Source organism: Myotis myotis, unplaced genomic scaffold (assembly GCF_014108235.1).
Source record: "Myotis myotis isolate mMyoMyo1 unplaced genomic scaffold, mMyoMyo1.p scaffold_m19_p_3, whole genome shotgun sequence".
NCBI lineage: Eukaryota > Metazoa > Chordata > Mammalia > Chiroptera > Vespertilionidae > Myotis > Myotis myotis.
Window position 1 is genome coordinate 59,222,232 of NW_023416335.1, and position 19,703 is coordinate 59,241,934.

Sequence of the window (19,703 nt, forward strand, 5' to 3'; positions counted from 1 at the left end):
TGTTGGAGGTGAGCAGGCCAGCAGGCAGAGTGGTTGGGGTGATCAGGCAGGCAGGCAGGTGAGCAGTTAGGAGCCTAGGAGCCTGGTTCTGGATTGCGAGGGGGATGTCTGACTGCCGGTTTAGGCCCGGTCCCACAGAGGGTTCCAGATAGGAGAGGGTGCAGGCTGGACTAAGGGACAGCTCCCCCACTCTCCCCTCCCCTGGTGTACGAATTTTGTGCACCACGCCATTAGTCTATATATATAAAGTTCTCACTGGCATCAATCGCATGCGTGTGTTTTGATCTGTCATTATCGATCGTGAATTTGGTTGATACTTCTATTAGAGAGAAAGGCTGGATAGCAATATTAAAATATTCTAATTAATTTCCTTTCAATTTGCATGAATCTGTGCACCGGGACACTAGTTAAAAATAAAGGGCTGTGGAATATTAAGCACTGGAGCAGTTGTTCTCAATCTTGGCTGCACATTAGAATCACCTGGGAATCTTTTTAAAATCCTGATTTCTGGGCTTCATCCTCTGGAAATTCTGTTTCTTTGTTGCTAATGTGGTGGTGGTGGTCCCACCCCATAACAAAGAAACAGAATTTCCAAGGATGAGGCCCAGAAATCAGGATTTTAAAAAGATTCCCAGATGATTCTAATGTGCAGCCAAGGTTGAGAACCACTGCACTAGAGAATCCATGCCTGACTAGATAGAAGTGGTCGGAGAGCAACGTGTGAAGGCTTAGTGAATATGCGGGCCTTTGAAGAAGGGGGCATTCAGAGGTGCAGGAATTGGGGCTGCTGTGCATGTTGGGTGACTAATATATGCCCTAGATTTGAGGGATTATGAGGTGTCCTGGGTTCAAGCCCTTCCACTTACTAGATTTGTTAATTCAGGTTGAATTCCTTTTCTCACTAAAATTCCTGTCCTACACTAAGTTGTCAATGCTAAATAAAACAAAGTTTATGAAAAAACTCTGTAGATTGTACAACTCTATACAGATTTGAGTTATTGCTGTTTGATTACCAGTCTTAGAGATCGGATGTGTTTTTTTTTTTAAATTTCATTTGTGTACAATTTAAAACTGAAGAGCATCTGAAAAGATGCTGATATTTACCTGTTTTTAAGAGCATGAAATGGCCGAAACCGGTTTGGCTCAGTGGATAGAGCGTCGGCTTGTGGACTGAAAGGTCCCAGGTTCGATTCCGGTCAAGGGCATGTACCTGGGTTGCGGGCACATCCCCAGTAGGAGATGTGCAGGAGGCAGCTGATCAATGTTCCTCTCTCATCGATGTTTCTAACTCTCTATCTCTCTCCCTTCCTCTCTGTAAAAAATCAATAAAATATATTTAAAAAAAAAAAAAAAAAAGAGCATGAAATGATACCTAAGTAACACAGTTCAGCTGATCACTTTAGGATGAAATACGTATTTTTCTTTCAACCTCTCAGGAATGAATTTTTAGAATGATGATGATCCTCTTCAGCTTTTCTAAAAATGTGTGAGGGAAAGATTGATTACTTTCAAAGAAGGGCTATTTACCAGTGTTTCGTTTGGCTTCAACCTGACTTTATATTTTTCTAAGAAAGATAAACTAATGTAAACAAACAAGAAATAAAAGCTATATCAGGTCTTTCCCTCCCTCCCTGGACCATATATATCTATATATCTATAAATGTATAAATGTATAAATCTCTCTATCTATCTCTATCTCTATCTCTATCTCTATCTCTATCTCTATCTCTATCTCTCTCTATCTGTATGTCATCTATATATCTCTATATCAGCTACTTCTATGGGGATCAAAAATTGTCATAATCTCTGCCATGATTCAGTAATCAAATTAATACAAATGTATGTATTGCTTCCAGCTGAGATCTGCAATGGAATAAAGGGAAACATTCTCAGCACTTTATAACAGGGACCTCAGACCATTTTCCCTGAAATTTGAGTATAAATGTGATGTAAGCTGTGGGATATATAGGCCCGGGAAGTACAATAGAGGTATATGGACTGGGATAAAAATTAATTGCTAAAAATATGAAGCCAGTGTATATGATGTGCCTTTTTATGGTGCTCTACTCTGGAAGCTTAGATAAAGCTGCTTCTACATTATCCTTAATAGAGTGATTTGCCTAGGCATTATGCTTTGTCCAATGTGAGATATTTTCAGATATAATACGCCAAGATTTCAAATACATCTCCCTAATGCTTTACTTCATAAAAAGGAATCAGAGTAATGTGCAAAAGGTACTAAAGTAAGATTTAGGTGAATATATTTTCATAAACCTGTTTGAGGAAGAAATTTCTAGAGTGATACCAAATCCAGAAATCCCAAATAGATTGATATGCTTGACTGGGAAATTACACACATCTCTGCAATAAAAATGTTGTAAATTTAAATGCCAAACCATAAGCTGAAAAAAACCATTTGCAATATGTGACAGTGAAAATTTAATATTTTAAAGGAAGAAACCTCTTAGCCACAATAAGGCAGCTGCCCCAAAATAAAGATGGGAAAAGATTTGAACAGGGATTTCACAAAAGATGACAAAGACAAGTAAGCTGATGAATTGATGTTTCACCTGCCTGTAGTTCAAGTAGTATGTATAAAGTAGATCATTTTTTCCTTCTTTCAGATTGGATAAGGTTGAAAAGATGTCCATACCAATGTTGAGGAAGCCGTGGTGAATATGCGTGTAGGAGCATGTGTACACTTATACTTTTCTGGGGAAGGAAGTGTAAACATTTAAAATGTGAGTAGCGCCCTAGCCGGTTTGGCTCAGTGAATAAAGCATCAGCCTGTCCACTGCAGGGTCCTGGGTTTGATTCTGGCCAAGGGCACATGCCTGGTTGCAGGCTTGATCCCCAGTAGGGGGCGTGCAGGAGGCAGCCAATAAATGATTCTCATCATTGATGTTTCTATCTCTACCTCTCCCCTCCTCTCTGAATCAATAAAAAAATATAAAAAATAAAAGTAAAATATGAGTACCCTTTGGACCAGAAATTTTACTTCTAGGAATTTATTCCAAAAATGTAATTATGAATACATGCAAAGATTTGGCTACAATTATGTTCATCAGAATTCTTGTTAGTAAAGATTGTGAAGCAGTCAAAATGTCCAGAAGCAATAATAGCAGAATAAATATGCTACATTGGTATAAAGAACACTAGGCTTCTGTTCAAAATGAAATCTTTTTTAATTTGTTGATAAGGAAGTTTGTCTACCAGGTATTTCCAACATAGTGAAGTGTATGACAAAATGGCATTTATGCCAAGGATATACAGCAACATTGAAAATTTGCTGTACGTTAGATACTTTGCTAAGTGCTTTACATTGATTATATCATTTAATGTTCACAACATTCATCAGAGTTTACCATTTTACAGATTAGTAAACAGAATTATCAGGAGGCTAAATAGCTCAAAGTAACAGCAGTGGGAAGTATGGAGCCAGGATTTAATGGGCAGGTTCTAGAACTTGTACTTCTGTTATGTGTATGCATTTATTATATTATCTTCCATACAAGCAACTGTCGACCTACTTTTACCACACCCTGTATATATGCATAACTGAAAAGCTAAAAGCACAGACATGTTTTCTAGAATATATGTACTTACTGGGAAAGGATCATGTGGAATACTCAATTACCAATGAAGTAATTTAATCTTTGAAATGTTTTCTTAAAACCTTTTAATCTTTTATTGCACCATGGAAGAACATCTTTAAATCTCTTAATCTGAAGTGGACAGTACTCTGCCCAGTGCTTTATGTCAGTGACTGTATTAATATTTTATTTTACTTTGTTAAGTAATGTAAATAAAATGTCACTTGATCTTTTGCTGTGACTGTAAAAATAATATAACAAATATCAAGTAATATGTTTATGTTCTCTTAATTATTATATTTTATTGCTTTATAATGTACTCTATATATGAAAGAAAGTTACCTGTGACTTGACAGGTAGCATATTAAGGGCATATACAAAAAGTCATAAATATTTAGCTTGATAAAAGATCACATCTTTTTCATAGTAATGATTTAAATCAAGTTGATTATTTTATTTTATTTTATTTATTTATTTTTTTAAATATATTTTATTGATTTTTTACAGAGAGGAAGGGAGAGAGATAGAGAGTCAGAAACATCGATGAGAGAGAAACATCGATCAGCCGCCTCCTGCACATCCCCGACTGGGGATGTGCCTGCAACCCAGGTACATGCCCTTGACCGGAATCGAACCTGGGACCTTTCAGTCCGCAGGCCGACGCTCTATCCACTGAGCCAAACCGGTTTCGGCAAGTTAATTATTTTAATTAGTAAAATAATGAACACTTTTGTGCCTCACACAAAAACTAGATTATTACCAGTAACATATACACCCTCTACATAAAATAAAAGATACCTATGATGATAATTTCTCATCTATATATATAAAAGCCTAAGCGACCGGCTGGTAGCTATGACACTCAGTGACCACCAGGGGCAGATGCTCAACACAGTGCTGGAAGCTGGTCCATCCTTGCTGCTTGACACAGTCGCTGCAGGGAAGAAACATCTGCACAGCATATGTTTTAAGGGACTTGGCATATGTGGCATACTGTTCTTCATATGTTTGCTCCCCTTCTTGGCGCTATGTGTTTTAACCAAGGTCACCTCTCTGAGAAAGGTTGTTTCCCCAGGTGGGGATTTTTCTCTGGAGTTAGGGAGAGAATAAAACCCCTTAACTAAGTGCCAGGTGGATAGTTAATCACTTTAACTACGAACAATCACGCTTAAGCTACATAATCTTTACTCCCTGTAATGGAGATAAGAAACGCCCTAACCTTTGGAATAGAAATTGATAGGATTAAAATCAACTGGTATAAATACAGATGTAACAAGACAATAAAACACAGAACCTGGCTGGAGAACCTAGGGAGAGAACATGGCAAGAGAACCTGGACAGAACTTGGCTGGAGATCCTGGAGAGAGAACCTGGCTGTTAAACGTGGCTAGGCTGCTGATCAACTGAACACTGCCTCCCTGTCATTCCTTCTTCACCGACTCTGTCCACACCTTTGGGAACCACTGGACCTGCTGGGGCTGGACCCCAACAACACAGGAGCTGCCAAGTGACAGCAACTTTGCAGAGTGTCCTCTCGCACTCCATGACCCCTTGGGGGATGTCAGATTGCCGGTTTCGGCCTGATTGCCACAGGCCAGGCTTAGGGACCCCATCTGCCAAAGGGACCCCACTCACTCCACAGACAACCTTCGAGCCCCAGTGCCGCCCCAGGTGTGGCTGACCAGGGAGGGAATGTGGGAGATTGGCTCCAGGGCATGTCCAGCGACCCAGTCCCGCCCTGCTGGCCACCTCCTAATTAATTTCCTTTCAATGTGCACGAATCCATGCACTGGGCCTCTAGTAAAGCTATAATTAAGATTAATCCAGTTCTGTGTACCAGAGATTCCCCCCATCAAACTGAATCTGATATTCTACTTGATATTGAACACACAGTATATTGTTGGCACAATGGTCATTTAGAACAAAGTAGAAGACACCATCTCTGTATTTGTTGAATGTGAATTTAATGCTCAAAGCCATTCAAACGAAAGAAATTACAGGAATGAAATTTAGATCACATATAATATCAAATACAAAAGCTAGACTGATTGAGTAAATAAATAGAGGGAATTAGTTAAGGAAAGTGGCATGGAGAAAGTGAGAAAGAATTTTGAAAGAGCCTAAATATTGGGATTGGTGGATGAAGGAAGTTTCTATCTGGAAGGAATGGTGAATTGTTGGAGTCTGTGAATAATCCATCAAGACCAGGACTGTTTAACCTAATCAATTCAGGGATATGCATAGTGCCTTGTACATATTGGTACATGATTCTTTTCCTCTTCTTTCTTATCTTTTTTTTATTACAAATAGTGCCTTTCAGATGTTAAAATGGGTAGAAGGTAGATTTTAACAACTTACAGTATAATATACTAGTAGTCGTGCAAAATTCAGTTTGAAATTAGAGATTGGAATTGAGTCCTACCTTAATCCTTTGCTCCCATCCCTGTGATATTAGGCAAGATCTTTACCTTAAAGTTAAAATTGCCTCATTTGTAAAGTGGTATAGGAAGAGTACCTATATCCAAACTTATGATTTGTATGTGATAAATCTTGCAAAGCCTTCAGCACTGTGTTAGCTTAAATGTCACCCTTAAATAAAAGAGACAGGGTGCTATGGCAGAATGCTGCTTTTGTGGTTTGCATTAACATATAAATATTTCCTTTATGGTCTGCCATAGGCTTCTTTAATGTGATGCTAAGTGGCTTGAATATTATCCCCAGAATACAGTTATTTTCTTGTTAAATTATATTGACTGAAAGTGGGCCGGAGTCAAGGAGGGGGTAGGAGGTAAGCAAATGACAGCCTGTTCTGGAACAGTGGAGATGTTTGGAATTTTTTGTCCCTTCCCCGTTTTAAGATTTTGTTAAACCCCATCTTAAGGTAGGGTAAGATATCCCTTTGCTGATGAGAGGAGACCAGAGATTGATAGGAGTAAAGATATAGTTGGTGACTCCGGTAGAAGAATAGAGAGGCAATAACATGGGAGGGGAATCACACAGCACTGGGCAGAGTACTGTCCTCTCCAGTGACTTTTTTTTGTTTTTTTTATTCTTTTATGCTTCATCCCAAGAGGTAGCCCTTCCATCTTCAGTGGACTCTATTGTTGGTCATCTTCTCTTCTGTTTCCTGTTTTCCAATAAACCCTCCACCACAAAGCCAAACATGGCCACCTCCCCCACTTTTCAGCCAGGCTCAGCTTCATTGTAGTCCCAGAGGTCCTAATCTTGGTGTGTATCCTAATCTATGTGTGATCCTCAATTTACTCAGGTAATTCAAGACAAATAACCACTTAAGACACTTTTAATGTATTATAAAAAGATCTACTGTGGTGTGATATGGAGAAAATTCACATTTATGTATAAGAAAATGCAGTTTCAAATAATATAGACCTGTAGTAGCTACTCTCTTTCCTTCCCAAACTTCTCTTCCACTTGGCCCTGGTTCTGTACTTCCCCATGGTCCAGGCCCGGGTAAGATTAAATAAGCCATGCTATTAGGAGATTAAGTTACAGAACTTAATGCAACGAGAACCAATCATTTTATTTAGGAAAGAAGCTCACTTTTCAGGAGATGATTAAATGCAGCCTCTTCCCAGAGTCTGAGACTTACTGTCTATGTAGAATGAGACATGCTTAGAAAAAGATGTGAGAACAAATAGTAGTACTGGGTGCACAAGATGCCCAGACGCGTTCATAGGTCTTCCTAAATACTATGAGCCAAAATGAAATTCAGATTGTAATAGAGAATTAGAAGCATTTATTTGAGCTACAGAAGCTGCACCTGCGGAGACAGATTCAAGTAAATTGTGTTCCATTAAGACAAAGGGGAGGCTGCCTTTTATAATGAAAGTTCCACCCAGGGTCCCAAGTAGGTCCTTTTTATGTAAATGAGGTCTCTAAACTGTGCAGTTCTGATTGGACAGTGCAGGTCTCAGTCCATTGGTAGAAAGACAAAGCCAGGGTTTCCCTGCCGTGGTTGACTCAGGTATCAGAAACAAAGCATAGTGTGGACAGGTTTTCAGCCTGAGGTTCTTCCTGGAATACAGATTATGAGAAACCCTTGTATGTGAATTGAGTTTACTATTTTATTATTTATAACATTTGGGCCTTTTGTTGACATAGGGTGTCCATCTTAGCAGATAAATTCCTTCTCAGGGTTCATGTCCAATGTATCTTCCTTCTCAGGGTCCACAATATTTACCTTAGAAATCATGAGTAACTTAGACACCCAAGAAAAAAGCGAAAACATATCTGATCCAGTATATTCTGACAAATTATTTCTGGTGTAGCTAATCTGACATAAAGAGTAAATGGGTCAGGAAACATGTCTGCATTAATTGTATGATGTTAAAGATAAAATATCTAGTTTCAAAACATTTGATAGGAAACATATGTTGAAAATAAAGTAGGTGACCAATCATAATAAATTTTCTTGTCATATAGCTGAGCAATTCTTCCATTTCCAGAAGAATGGATAAAAATAGCTGAGAAAAAGCAAGTCTAGTGGGACTGTATAAAGAAACATATGGCCCTAACCGGTTTGGCTCAGTGGATAGAGCGTCGGCCTGCAGACTGAAGGATCCCAGGCTTGATTCTGGTCAAGGGCATGTACCTTGGTTGTGGGCACATCCCCAGTAGTGGGTGGGCATGAGGCAGCTGATCGATGTTTCTCTCTCATCAATGCTTCTAACTCTCTGTCCCTCTTCCTTCCTCTCTATAAAAAAATCAATAAAATATATTTAAAAAAGAAACATATGTAAGTACTGGTTTTATGTGATTTATAAGTGTTTATCTTTTTGTTTTTTGTTAATCCTCACTGAAGGATATCTTTTTCCCCATTGATTTTAGAGAGAGTGGAAGGGAAGGGGGAGGGGGAGAGAGAGAAACATCAATGTGAGAGAGCCACATCAATTGGTTGCCTCCCCAACCTGCCCCAACTGGGGTGGGAAACCTGCAACCCAGGTATATGACTTTGACCAGAATTAAACCTATGAGCCTTCCATAGGTTCAATTCTGGTCAAAGGCTGATACTCTAACCACTGACCACAACAACCAGGGCATAAATGTTTATTTTTATTTATTTATTTATTTATTTATATATTTTTTAATATATTTTTTATTGATTAAGATATTACATATGTGTCCTTGTCCCCACGTTACCCTCTACCCCCCCCCCCCCCCCCGCTCATGCCCTCACCCCCCCGTTGTGCATGTCCATTGATTAGGCCTATATGCTTACATATAAGTCCTTTGGTTGATCTTTCCCCCTTACCCCCACCCTCCCCTACCTTCCCTCCAAGTCCCGACAGTCATCAGCTTATGTTGTTCATTATATTCCACAAATGAGTGAGATCATGTGGTATTTATCCGCTCTCCAGTTCCATCCATGCTGTGGCAAATGGTCAGAGTTCCTTTTTCTTCTTCCTCTTCTTAAAGAATACCTTTCAGCATTTCATATAATGCTGGTTTGGTGGTGATGAACTCCTTTAGCTTTTTCTTATCCGTGAAGCTCTTTATCTGACCTTCTATTCTGAATGATAGCTTTGCTGGATAAAGTAATCTTGGTTGCAGGTTCTTGCTATTCATCACTTTGAATATTTCTTGCCACTCTCTTCTGGCCTGCATGGTTTCTGTTGAGAAATCAGCTGACAGTCGTATGGGTACGCCCTTGTAGGTAACTGACTGTCTTTCTCTTGCTGCTTTTAAGATTCTCTCTTTATCTTTTGCTCTTGGCATTTTAATTATGATGTGTCTTGGTGTGGTCCTCCTTGGATTCCTTTTGTTTGGGGTTCTCTGCGCTTCCTGGACTTGTAAGTTCATTTCTTTCACCAGGTATGGGAAGTTTTCTGTCATTATTTCTTCAAAAAGGTTTTCAATATCTTGCCCTCTCTCTCCTTCTGGTACCCCTATAATTCTGATGTTGGTACGCTTGAAGTTGTCCCAGAGGCTCCTTACACTATCTTCATATTTTTGGAATCTCTTTTCTTTTTTCTTTTTCGGTTGGGTATTTTTTGTTTCTTTGAATTTCAAATCTTTGACTTGATTCTTGGGATCCTCTTGTCTGCTGCTGGATCTCTGTAAATTATTCTTTATTTCAGTCAGTGTATGCTTAATTTCTAGTTGGTCCTTTTTCATGTCCTCCATGGTCTCACTATACTTATTGAGGGATTCATTAAATTTATCGGCGGTTTCCATAAAATTCTTGAAAAACCTTATAAACGTGGCCTTGAACTCTATATCCAATCGTTTGCTTTCCTCCATTTCTGCCATTTGTGACCTGTTTCTTTGTCTCCGCATTTTGGCAGCTTCCCTGTGTTGATAGAGTGGCCCTGCGCGCCAGGTGTCCTGTAGGGCCCAGTAGCTCAGCCTCCCCAGTTACCTGGGGTGGACACTCTTGGTGCACTCTTGGTGCCTTGGTTGTTGTAGAATCACTGGGAGGAATTGACCTCCAGGCCAATTGGCTGTGAGAATCAGCTGTGTCTAAAGTGGGAGAACTTCTGTGCTGAAGACACCCTTCTGGGGCAAGACTTGCTTCAGTGGGGCTTTGGTGCTCACTGAGTCTGCTCCCTGATTGTGTCCCTTATGGATCTGAGGAGTTGCAATCTGGATGGTCCAGTGGCTCCTGGATCTAAGGAGGTGCTACTTCAGCCTCTGCCTGAGGCCACACAGCAGGAGCCACGAAGAGGCTCAGCTGTGAAGCAATGCAAGCCGCTGCGGGGCCTTGGGCCTTCTCTTGGAAGTTCCGGGTCTGCCTGGCTGGGCTGCAGTTAGGTACATTCACATGCAAAAGCCTCTGCCGCAGCCTGGGTGGGGCGGGGTCTCAGGGAATCAAAGGGCGGATCAGGGAGCTATGGCCGATTCTCCGCCCGGAGTCGCGGGTCTCAGTGTCCCGGTAACGGCTGCAAGCACCTCTGAGGGAAAGCCGCCTTCAAGTTCGCCCGCTGCTGGACAGACCAGCTTCTCCCCGTATGAGACCTGGGTCCCCAGAGACTTCCCGGAACCGGAGTTCAGAGCAGTCGGGAGTTTGTGATTCAAAAAGGCAGCCGCGTCCTCAGGTGCCACCCCCTTTCCTCGCGCGCGCGCACCGCCGTACCTCTGCACTTCACCTCCGCAGCGCCTCTGGCTCTCAGCGTGCTTCTCTTTCCTTCTAGTTGTAGAATTTACACTCAGCCAGCCTTTCTGTTGTTCTGGATGATGTTTGCTCAGTCCTTTGCGGTAATTTTCAATTGTTGTGGGAGGCGACAATTTCCCGGTGTTTACCTATGCCGCCATCTTAGTTTCTCACTTGTTTATTTTTATTTTATTTTTTTAATTAAATCTTTATTGTTCAGATTATTACAGTTGTTCCTCTTTTTTCCCCCCATAGCTCGCCTCCACCCAGTTCTCACCCAACCCTCATGCCCATATCCTCCCCCCCCCCACTGCCCACTGTCCTCATCCATAGGTGTATGATTTTAGTCCAGTCTCTTCCCACACCCCCACACCCCTTCCCCCCCGAAAATTGTCAGTCTACTTTCTATGTCCCTGATTCTATTACATTCAACAGTTTATTCTGTTCATCAGATTATTTATTCACTTGATTTTTAGATTCACTTGTTGATAGATATATATTTGTTGTTCATAATTTGTATCTTTACCTTTTTCTTCTTATTCCTCTTCTTAAAGGATACCTCGCAGTATTTCATATAATACTGGTTTGGTGGTGATGAACTCCTTTAGCTTTTCCTTATCTGTGAAGCTCTTTATCTGACCTTCAATTCTGAATGATAGCTTTGCTGGATAAAGTAGTCTTGGTTGTAGGTTCTTGGTATTCATCACTTTGAATATTTCTTGCCACTCCCTTCTGGCCTGCATAGTTTCTGTTGAGAAATCAGCTGACAGTCATATGGGTACTCCCTTGTAGGTAACTAACTGTTTTTCTCTTGCTGCTTTTAAGATTCTCTCTTTGTCTTTTGCCCTTGGCATTTTAATTATGATGTGTCTTGGTGTGGTCCTCTTTGGATTCCTTTTGTTTGGGGTTCTCTGTGCTTCCTGGACTTGTAAGTCTATTTCTTTCACCAGGTAGGGGAAGTTTTCTGTCATTATTTCTTCAAATAGGTTTTCAATATTTTGCTCTCTCTCTTCTTCTGGCACCCCCATAATTCGGATGTTGGAACGCTTGAAGGTGTCCCAGAGGCTCCTTACACTATCTTCATATTTTTTGATTCTTTTTTCTTTTTGCTTTTACAGTTGGGTGTTTTTTTGCTTCTTCGTATTTCAAATCTTTGACTTGATTCTTGCAATCCTCTAGCCTGCTGTTGGGAGTCTGTATATTATTCTTTATTTCAGTCAGTGTATGCTTAATTTCTAGTTGGTCCTTTATCATATCCTCAAGGGTCTCACTAGATTTATGGAGGATCTCACTAAATTTATTGGCGGTTTCTAGAAAATTCTTGAAAAACCTCATAACCGTGGTTTTGAACTCTATATCCAGTAGTTTGCTTTCCTCCATTTCTGTCATTTGTGACCTGTTTCTTTGTCTCCACATTTTGGCTGCTTCCCTGTGTTGGTAGAGTGGCTTTGTGTGCTAGGTGTCCTGTAGGGCCCAGTGGCTCAGCCTCCCCCGTTACCTGAGGTGGACACTCTTGGTACAACCCTTTGTGGGCTTTGTGCACAGTCTTTTTGTAGGTAAGCCTTGATTGTAGGAATTGACCTCCAGGCCAATTGGCTGTGAGAATCAGCTGTGGCTATGGTGGGAGAACTTCTGTGCTGGAGACACCCTTCTGGGGCAAGACTTACTTCAGTAGGGCTTTGCTGCTCACTGAGTCTGCCCCCTGAGTGTGTCCCTTATGATCTGAGGAGTTGTAATCTGGACGGTCCCACTCTGACCACTGGGTACACTGGCTCTTGGATCTCTAAGGGGGTGCTAATTTAGCCTCTGCCTGAGACTACCCAGCAGGAGCTATGGAGAGATCTGCAGATTCCTCTTCTTTGTTTGGAGTTTGGAGGTGCCCATATGAGGCCCAGCTGTGAAGCACTGCAAGCTACTGTCGGGCCTGGGGCCTTCTTTTGGATGTTCTGGGTCTCTCTGACCCAGCTGCAGTTAGTTAGGTAATTTTAGATTGCAAAGGGCCAGGGCATTTATATGCAAATGCCTCTGAGCACATCTTGGGTGGGGTGGGGTCTCAGGGAATCAACAGGGTGGAGAAAACAGCTATGGCTGATCCTCAGCCCTGCCCTAAGAGGTCCCGGGTCTTAGTGTCCCGTGGTAATCGCTGCAAGCACCTCTGAGAGAAAGCCGCCCTCAAGTTCTGCCCGATGCCAGGCAGTCCAGTTTCTCCCCATATGAGTCTGGGTCCCCAGAGACTCGCCCGGAACTGGCGGTCAGAGCAGTAGGGAGCTTGTGTCTCCCTCCTGATTGAAAAAGACAACCATGTCCTAAGTTGCCAGCCCTTTCCAAGTGCGCCCCAGTACCTCTGCACTTCACTTCCACACCTCCTCTGAGTCTCAGTGTGCTTTTCTCTTTCCTTCTAGTTGTAGTGTTTCCACTCGGCCAGCCTTCCTGTGGTTCTGGATGATGTCCGTTTTGTCTTTTAGTTGTACTTTTGAATTTGTTGTGGGAGGCAGCAATTTCCTGTGTTTACCTATGCCGCCATCTTGGTTTCTCCAATGTTTATTTTTTAATATAAACATCTGGAGGAAGTGTGGAATAAAGGCCCAGAACCTGGTTCAAGTCCTAGTTCACCATTTATTATTGACTAGTGGCCCGGTGCATGAGATTCCTGCACTCGGGTGGTGGGGTGGGTTCCTTCAACCCGGCCTGCACCCTCTCGCAGCCTGGGAGCCCTTGGGGGATGTCCAACTGACAGCTTAGGGGAGTGGGTCTAAGCAGGCAGCAGGACATCCTTAGCGCTGCTGCGGATGCGGGAGACGCTCTTGCCACCACCTCTGCATTCAGCAGCCATGATCCCGGCTTCTGGCTGAGCAGTGCTCCCGCTGTTGAAGCGCACTGACCCCCAGGGGGAAGCTCCTGCATTGAGCATCTGCACCCCTGGTGGTCAGTGCCTGTCATAGCGACTGGTCGTTCCTCCATTTGGTAGATTTGTATGTTAGCCTTTTTATTATATAGGATTGAATAAGCTAGATTTCCAACTTGAGTTTCAGTTTCCTCATCTATAAAATGCATCTATAAATTGTCTGGTTGATAGTTTTATATTGAATGTGAAATGATAACTATGTAAAACATCTGGCAAAGTATATAGATATTAGTACATAATGATATTAAATATTTTTTAAAATTTATTTTTAAAATAGTTAAAATTATATCTATTATAACATTAAAATTATAGTTGACACAATATAGTGATTAGACATTTATGGGCCTTATGAAATGATCACCACAATAATTCTAGTGACTGTCACCATACTTATTATATTACTGTGACTTATTTTGTTAATGGCAGTTTTTACTTCTTAGTTCCCCTCACCTTTTCCACCCATCCTCCCCTGACAATGTTATCTCTTAATAATAATAATTATGATAATTGCAAACTCCTTTTTTAAACATCATACATTATTGCTGGTATTTCTCTAGAGTTTTGTAGTTGTTCATGTATATCCCTTTTGTAATTGGTCCTAAATGTCCCTTTTAAAATATTTTGAAAATACTTTTTAATATTTCTTTTTAAATTATATTTCTTTTATGATGTGATGATCTTATATTTTTTATTTTACTCACTGTAATTCTCTGCAGCACCTAGCAAGATGCTTTTTTAAAAAATTCTTTTAACGTAAAGAACACTTTAAATTTTGAAGCATTTTCCATGTAAGAGCCATGTTCATTGTATTATTTATTATTTTAAGACAAATTCTAGGAGTGACTTATTGATCTTTTTAGTCATTTTAATAAACATATCCATTTGCAATCTGTTTATTAATATTAATAGTTTAAGATAATATTAGGAAATATACTTATAAAATATATAGTGTATCTAGTTTCTTATAGAAACATTATGTGTCAGTACTTCAGGTTAAGATAAGGAAAGAAAATACCTTATTCAAACCACTATACCACTCTTGTTCAACAAATGTTTTCATGTATTTTACATGAAATGTTTAATGCTTCTTTATATGCAGGCCATTTTTGTTTAATATTGCTTTTTTCCCTCATTTTTGTTAAATGTAATTTATAATGGCAGCATAATAGTCCATTATATTGTTTTACCATAATTAAATTGGCCATTTCCCTGAGGTGAACTGTTACTAGTTTTTAGGTTACAAATGGTGTTACAATGTATTTTTTATACTTATAGTTTTTCCTTTTTTGTGTGTAGAATTAATTCAGAAATGCTATTACTGGATCAAAGACTATCAACTATTTTCACTCTTGAAAAACAAGTACCTTTCATTTGGCACCACTAGAGGCAATGTATTAGTAAGATCATTTCTATTGCTTTCTAGCAATTGATAGAATGGGTATTTGTTTTAAATTGGCTAATTTAATTGATGCAATGTATATCTCACCTTCTCTTAGTTCTTTACAAGGGACAGAAATGAACTTGTTGGCATATGCACATACTTAGTTCCTGACTGAAGTAGACGTCACATTTTGTAATTTTCTGGAATTTGTTTTATAGTTAAAATAAAGCCCAGGTTGTTAGAACAAATTTAAAGGAAAACTCTTTAATGCAACTTGTTGACTTTTTATATGATGAATTTGTATGCTCACAGTTGAAAGTACTTATTGGAAAATTTAAAGTCTTTGAAGTAAAAAAAAAGGCACCTTTAAAAGTATTTCCTGCTTATAGATCCAATTACTGATTATTTGACTTAGTGTAACATTTGCATTAAACTCATTTCTGTCTGAAGCCTCAGTAACCAAATGTAGAATTGGAAACCACTGTCTTAGTTTATGAGCATTTAAAAATAGCCTTAGGGCAGTGGTTCTCAACCTTCTGGCCCTTTAAATACAGTTCCTCATGTTGTGACCCAACCATAAAATTATTTTTGTTGCTACTTCATAACTGTAATGTTGCTACTGCTATGAATCGTATTGTAAATATCTGATATGCAGGATGGTCTTAGGCGACCCCTGTGAAAGGGTCGTCCGACTGCCAAAGGGATCACGACCCACAGGTCCAGAACTGCTGCTTTAGGGGATCTTTATTTTGAGGTTTGCTATTAAGGCAAATTACACAGAGTCTTTCTCAGCTTGCTCTCTCTTTTTTACCTAATTTGTAGGACAGATATTAGTATTTACTGACACTCCTTCCCCCAAGACAAAATATAGGCATATTGGTGAATTTGTTGCCAGAGGAAATGGTGTCCTTTCAGAGTCAGGAGAACAGCATTTGGGAGACTCACATGTGGGAGGATGAGGTTTAGTGGTCAGATTCATTGTAGAAGCAAAATCAAGGACTGGCCCCTGGTTTCCCAGTGTCCCATCTCTATCCATCCAGCTGTAGCAAAAAATCCAGCCTTCATCAAGCCCAGTACCAAGGCCAAGACCCAAAAGTTCTGTTCCCTGCCTAGGTTAGTCCAATTTAGCTCATGTCTGTCCACATCTGGGTAGCTTAGTCTGTTACTGGCTGTATTCTGGCTGACTCTTTGCCCAGGCGAATGCTTGGAGTCTGCATGGCTGCCTGGAGCCAAGGCAGCTGTTAGGATTGCATGGCAGCTGTGGAGAGACAATGGGAGAACCAACTTGCAAACCAATTTAGCAAGTATGCCCTACCCTGCCTGAGAGAGAGAGAGCTTTGTTAGCTTGGGCTATATTATCTCTGGTTTGGGAAAGACCAGGTGCCCTTTCAGACTAACCAATCAAATTCCCAATCTTTTAGGGGCTTCTGCTGCTTCCCCTCCCTAACCAATCCATTTCCTAGGTCTTTGGGAGCTTGGGGGGTGAGGAGGGTGCTGTATCCCTTATCCAACCCCATCCTTTTCCAGGCTGGATGACAGGCCTCTGTGGTTGCCATCCTGGCTCCTACTGTGCATGCCTATGGTAGCAGCACCCCCCTACCCCCTTTTGCCATCTTGTGCCCAGTAGAGCAATTTCCCCTTTATTGTTCTATCCCTCCCCCCAGTAATCTGCAGGGGACTGACCAGTGGTTCTGTGGGGAGCGTGTGAAGCTATAGCTTCGTAGTGAAGAAGGTCCAATATTGGATTCAGCTTCCCGTTTATTAGGCTTTATAATGTCTGATTCCCTTTGTTCCCTTCCTTTATTAATACCTAGCAACCTATGCTAACCTATTGACATAAAGGAGTAAGGGAATTCCTTGTGATGTATAATTAGATTTTTTAAAAAGGAGTAAAGTGTGAGAACTAAGGAGAGTAAGTAAGAAGAAGGAGATTAGGGAGAAACACATGGAAGTATGGAATGGAATATACACTGAGTTTTCATTACCGTCAAATTTATTTGCAAATTCTTCTGTAAGTTGTAAAATAGCCTATGTTTAAGGCTTACTGACAAACATTTGATTTGTAGTTTTGGTCAAACTAATTCTGTATCTCTTTTTCTTTGCTTTTTTCTTTATTCTATTTTATTTTTAAGAAAAGCACTGCCTGGCACGGGCCGGTGTTCTTAAGTGGTTAGAGTGTTGTCCCTTGCACTGAAGGGTCACGGGTTCGATTTCCTGTCAAGGGTATGTTACTGGTTTGTAGGTTGATCCCTGGCCCTGGTTGGGAGGCAACCAGTCAATGTATCTCGCTCACACTGATGTTTCTATCTTTCTCTCTCCTCCTCCCTCCCTTCTTCCCTCCCTTCCACTCTCTCTAAAAATCAATGGAAAAGATATCCTTGGGTGAGGATTAACAAAAACAGAAACAAAGCACTAGTTGACTTGCTGGCTTTCTGTCCTGCTGTTGACACAGCTTCAGCCCTGCAGCTTCTCCTTGTGACTTTGCACTTCAGTGGCACCATTTCCTGTCGGAAACCAAAGGCAGGCCCCTGCCATGTCTACATGTCAGTTCACACAGGAAAGAACCTGTAAAGTTTCAGAGCCACATGACTTCCTTGTGGGATGGGCTGATGAACTTGTGCACACATGGGTCCCTTCCTTTTTTACCTTTTGACCTCTGATGGGACTGAGATTAGAGTGGTTAGAAAAGTTAAAAATGGATATAACTATATATCAATTGATATAACCATATATCAAAATTGATATAACTAGGCGCAAATTGCAGAAGATTAGAATTGATGTTCAGATTCAACTGGCTTGAAATCAAGGTGAAGACTATTGTTATTCGATTCCAAGTCAGAGGATTTGTTTTTTGTTGTAGTAAAATATACATAACATATAACTGACTATTTTAACCATTTTTACATATTTATTTGAAAAAGTTGTATGTTTTCACACTGTGCAAAGTTTTTCTAAATGATGGAAATTCAAAGATGACTAGGACTGATTCTTGTCTTCAAACAGCAAAAGCAGAGTTAAATCTTTATATAACTATCTAACATAACTGTATCTAACTTTGAAATAAGTGCATGAATATGTAAGCTACAAAGATGAACACCATTCCTTATTTTATAAATAGAAGAACTGTAAATATCACTTCACTTTAATTTTTAATCGGATAAAATATACATGACACAAAATTGACCTTTTAGCCATTTTTAAGTGTACAATTTAAGGTGGGTTTTAGTCACTATATAATTTAAACAAGGATAAAGTATATAAAGTTATATTAGAGAAGGATGAAGCTAAAAAAGAAATTGATTTGCTAATCTTTCACTTTAAAAAAAAATATTTTTATTGATTTCAGAGAGGAAGGGAGAAGGAAAGAGAGATAGAAATATCAGTGATGAGAGAGAACCATTGATCGGCTGCCTCCAGCACTCTCCACACGGGATTGAGCCCACAACCCGGCATGTGCCCTTGACTGGAATTGAACCCGGGCCCACAGGCCAACTCTTTATCTACTGAGCCAAACTGGCTAAAGCTAATATTTTCACTTTTAAAAAAATTAAGTAACTGATTTTCTTTATCCTACCTTTCTGTTTTTTTCTTACACATGTATTTTGGGAGTTGAACTGTTGCCAGATTCTTTTAAACCTGTTTTTCCTCTAATATAGCGATCTTTTTATTTTCTCAAGGTCTTAAAGTAAAGGTAATTTTTTCATGGGTTGTATTTGCAATCTATGTGCAATCATTTATAATAATTTTATAAAAATTAAAATATGAAATTGACAATTGTGGATACATTTCAGTTGGCATGAATTATGATTCTCAATAAAGTCAAGTTTTGAGTAAGGGTGACCCAAATTCAGCTGCATTATTGGAAAAATCTTAGCAAATCTAAATTATTTAAAGAAGTAATGTTTGCATTTTTTCTAATAATATTTCTTTCTATCAGAGGAACTCTAATGCAGTGATTATATATGACAATAACAAAATTAGGTGCCTGATATATATCTACTCGGTCTCCTCACTTAGCTATACCTGCAGTCATTTGGTTACTCATCAGATGAATCTAATACATTTCATTTTGCTTTATTGATTGATGATATAATCTACATTATTTTGTATTTATGATAATGATTATTTGTTTATAAAAAGGCAGAGCATATTCTTGGTATCTGAGTCCCTTGTGTATCTTTCATGCTCAGTATATGTTAGTAAATTATTACCATGGGCTAAGTAAGCCTGTGGCAATGAAGTACCAGAATGTTTGCATCTATTTAGACTACTCATGGATTGTTTAAACTATGAAAATAAAAACACAAATGTCCAAAATGTATAACTTACTAATGTTCATAACCAATTACCAGCACAATTATAAACCTTGAAAATCACTTCTGAAGACACAGCAGTAAATGGGGCATCAGATATATTTGGACACTTCATCTGAGTGGATTAGCAACCAAGATTTCTTTAATTGGAAAACAGAAGTAGCTGGGAAGGAATGGCATTCTCATAAAGGCACTTCCTTTTGCCACCTTTGATTTTTTTTTTTTAGAAGTATGGTTTAATCTTATTCTAGTTATTAAACTGCTTTAAGCTTCTTTCCAAGTATAGCAGCCAAATTGAAGGATTTATTTCCTCAACTATACTTTAAAACACTGCTGTCAAACAGAGTAAGCAAGGCAAGCAGTAGAGATATGGCCCCCTTGTGTTTTCAGTTTCTTTACA

At 39.7% G+C, this 19,703-nt stretch overlaps 1 protein-coding gene across 14 annotated transcripts in view; it reads left to right on the forward strand.

Annotated features, from left to right (window-relative positions):
- KLF12 (Kruppel like factor 12) overlaps positions 1-19,703 on the forward strand; it is a 446,590-nt gene that overhangs the window by 98,842 nt on the left and 328,045 nt on the right. For 7 of the 14 annotated variants that reach the window (XR_004966433.1, XR_004966432.1, XM_036302000.1 and 4 more), the window contains one exon: positions 2,625-2,741. The exons of 6 other annotated variants lie outside the window; for them this stretch is intronic. The gene's annotated coding sequence lies outside the window, so the exon portion shown is untranslated. Of the gene's footprint in view, positions 1-1,787; positions 2,546-2,624; positions 2,742-19,703 lie in introns of those variants that run through there. One more of the 14 variants, XM_036302008.1, reaches the window with a different exon arrangement.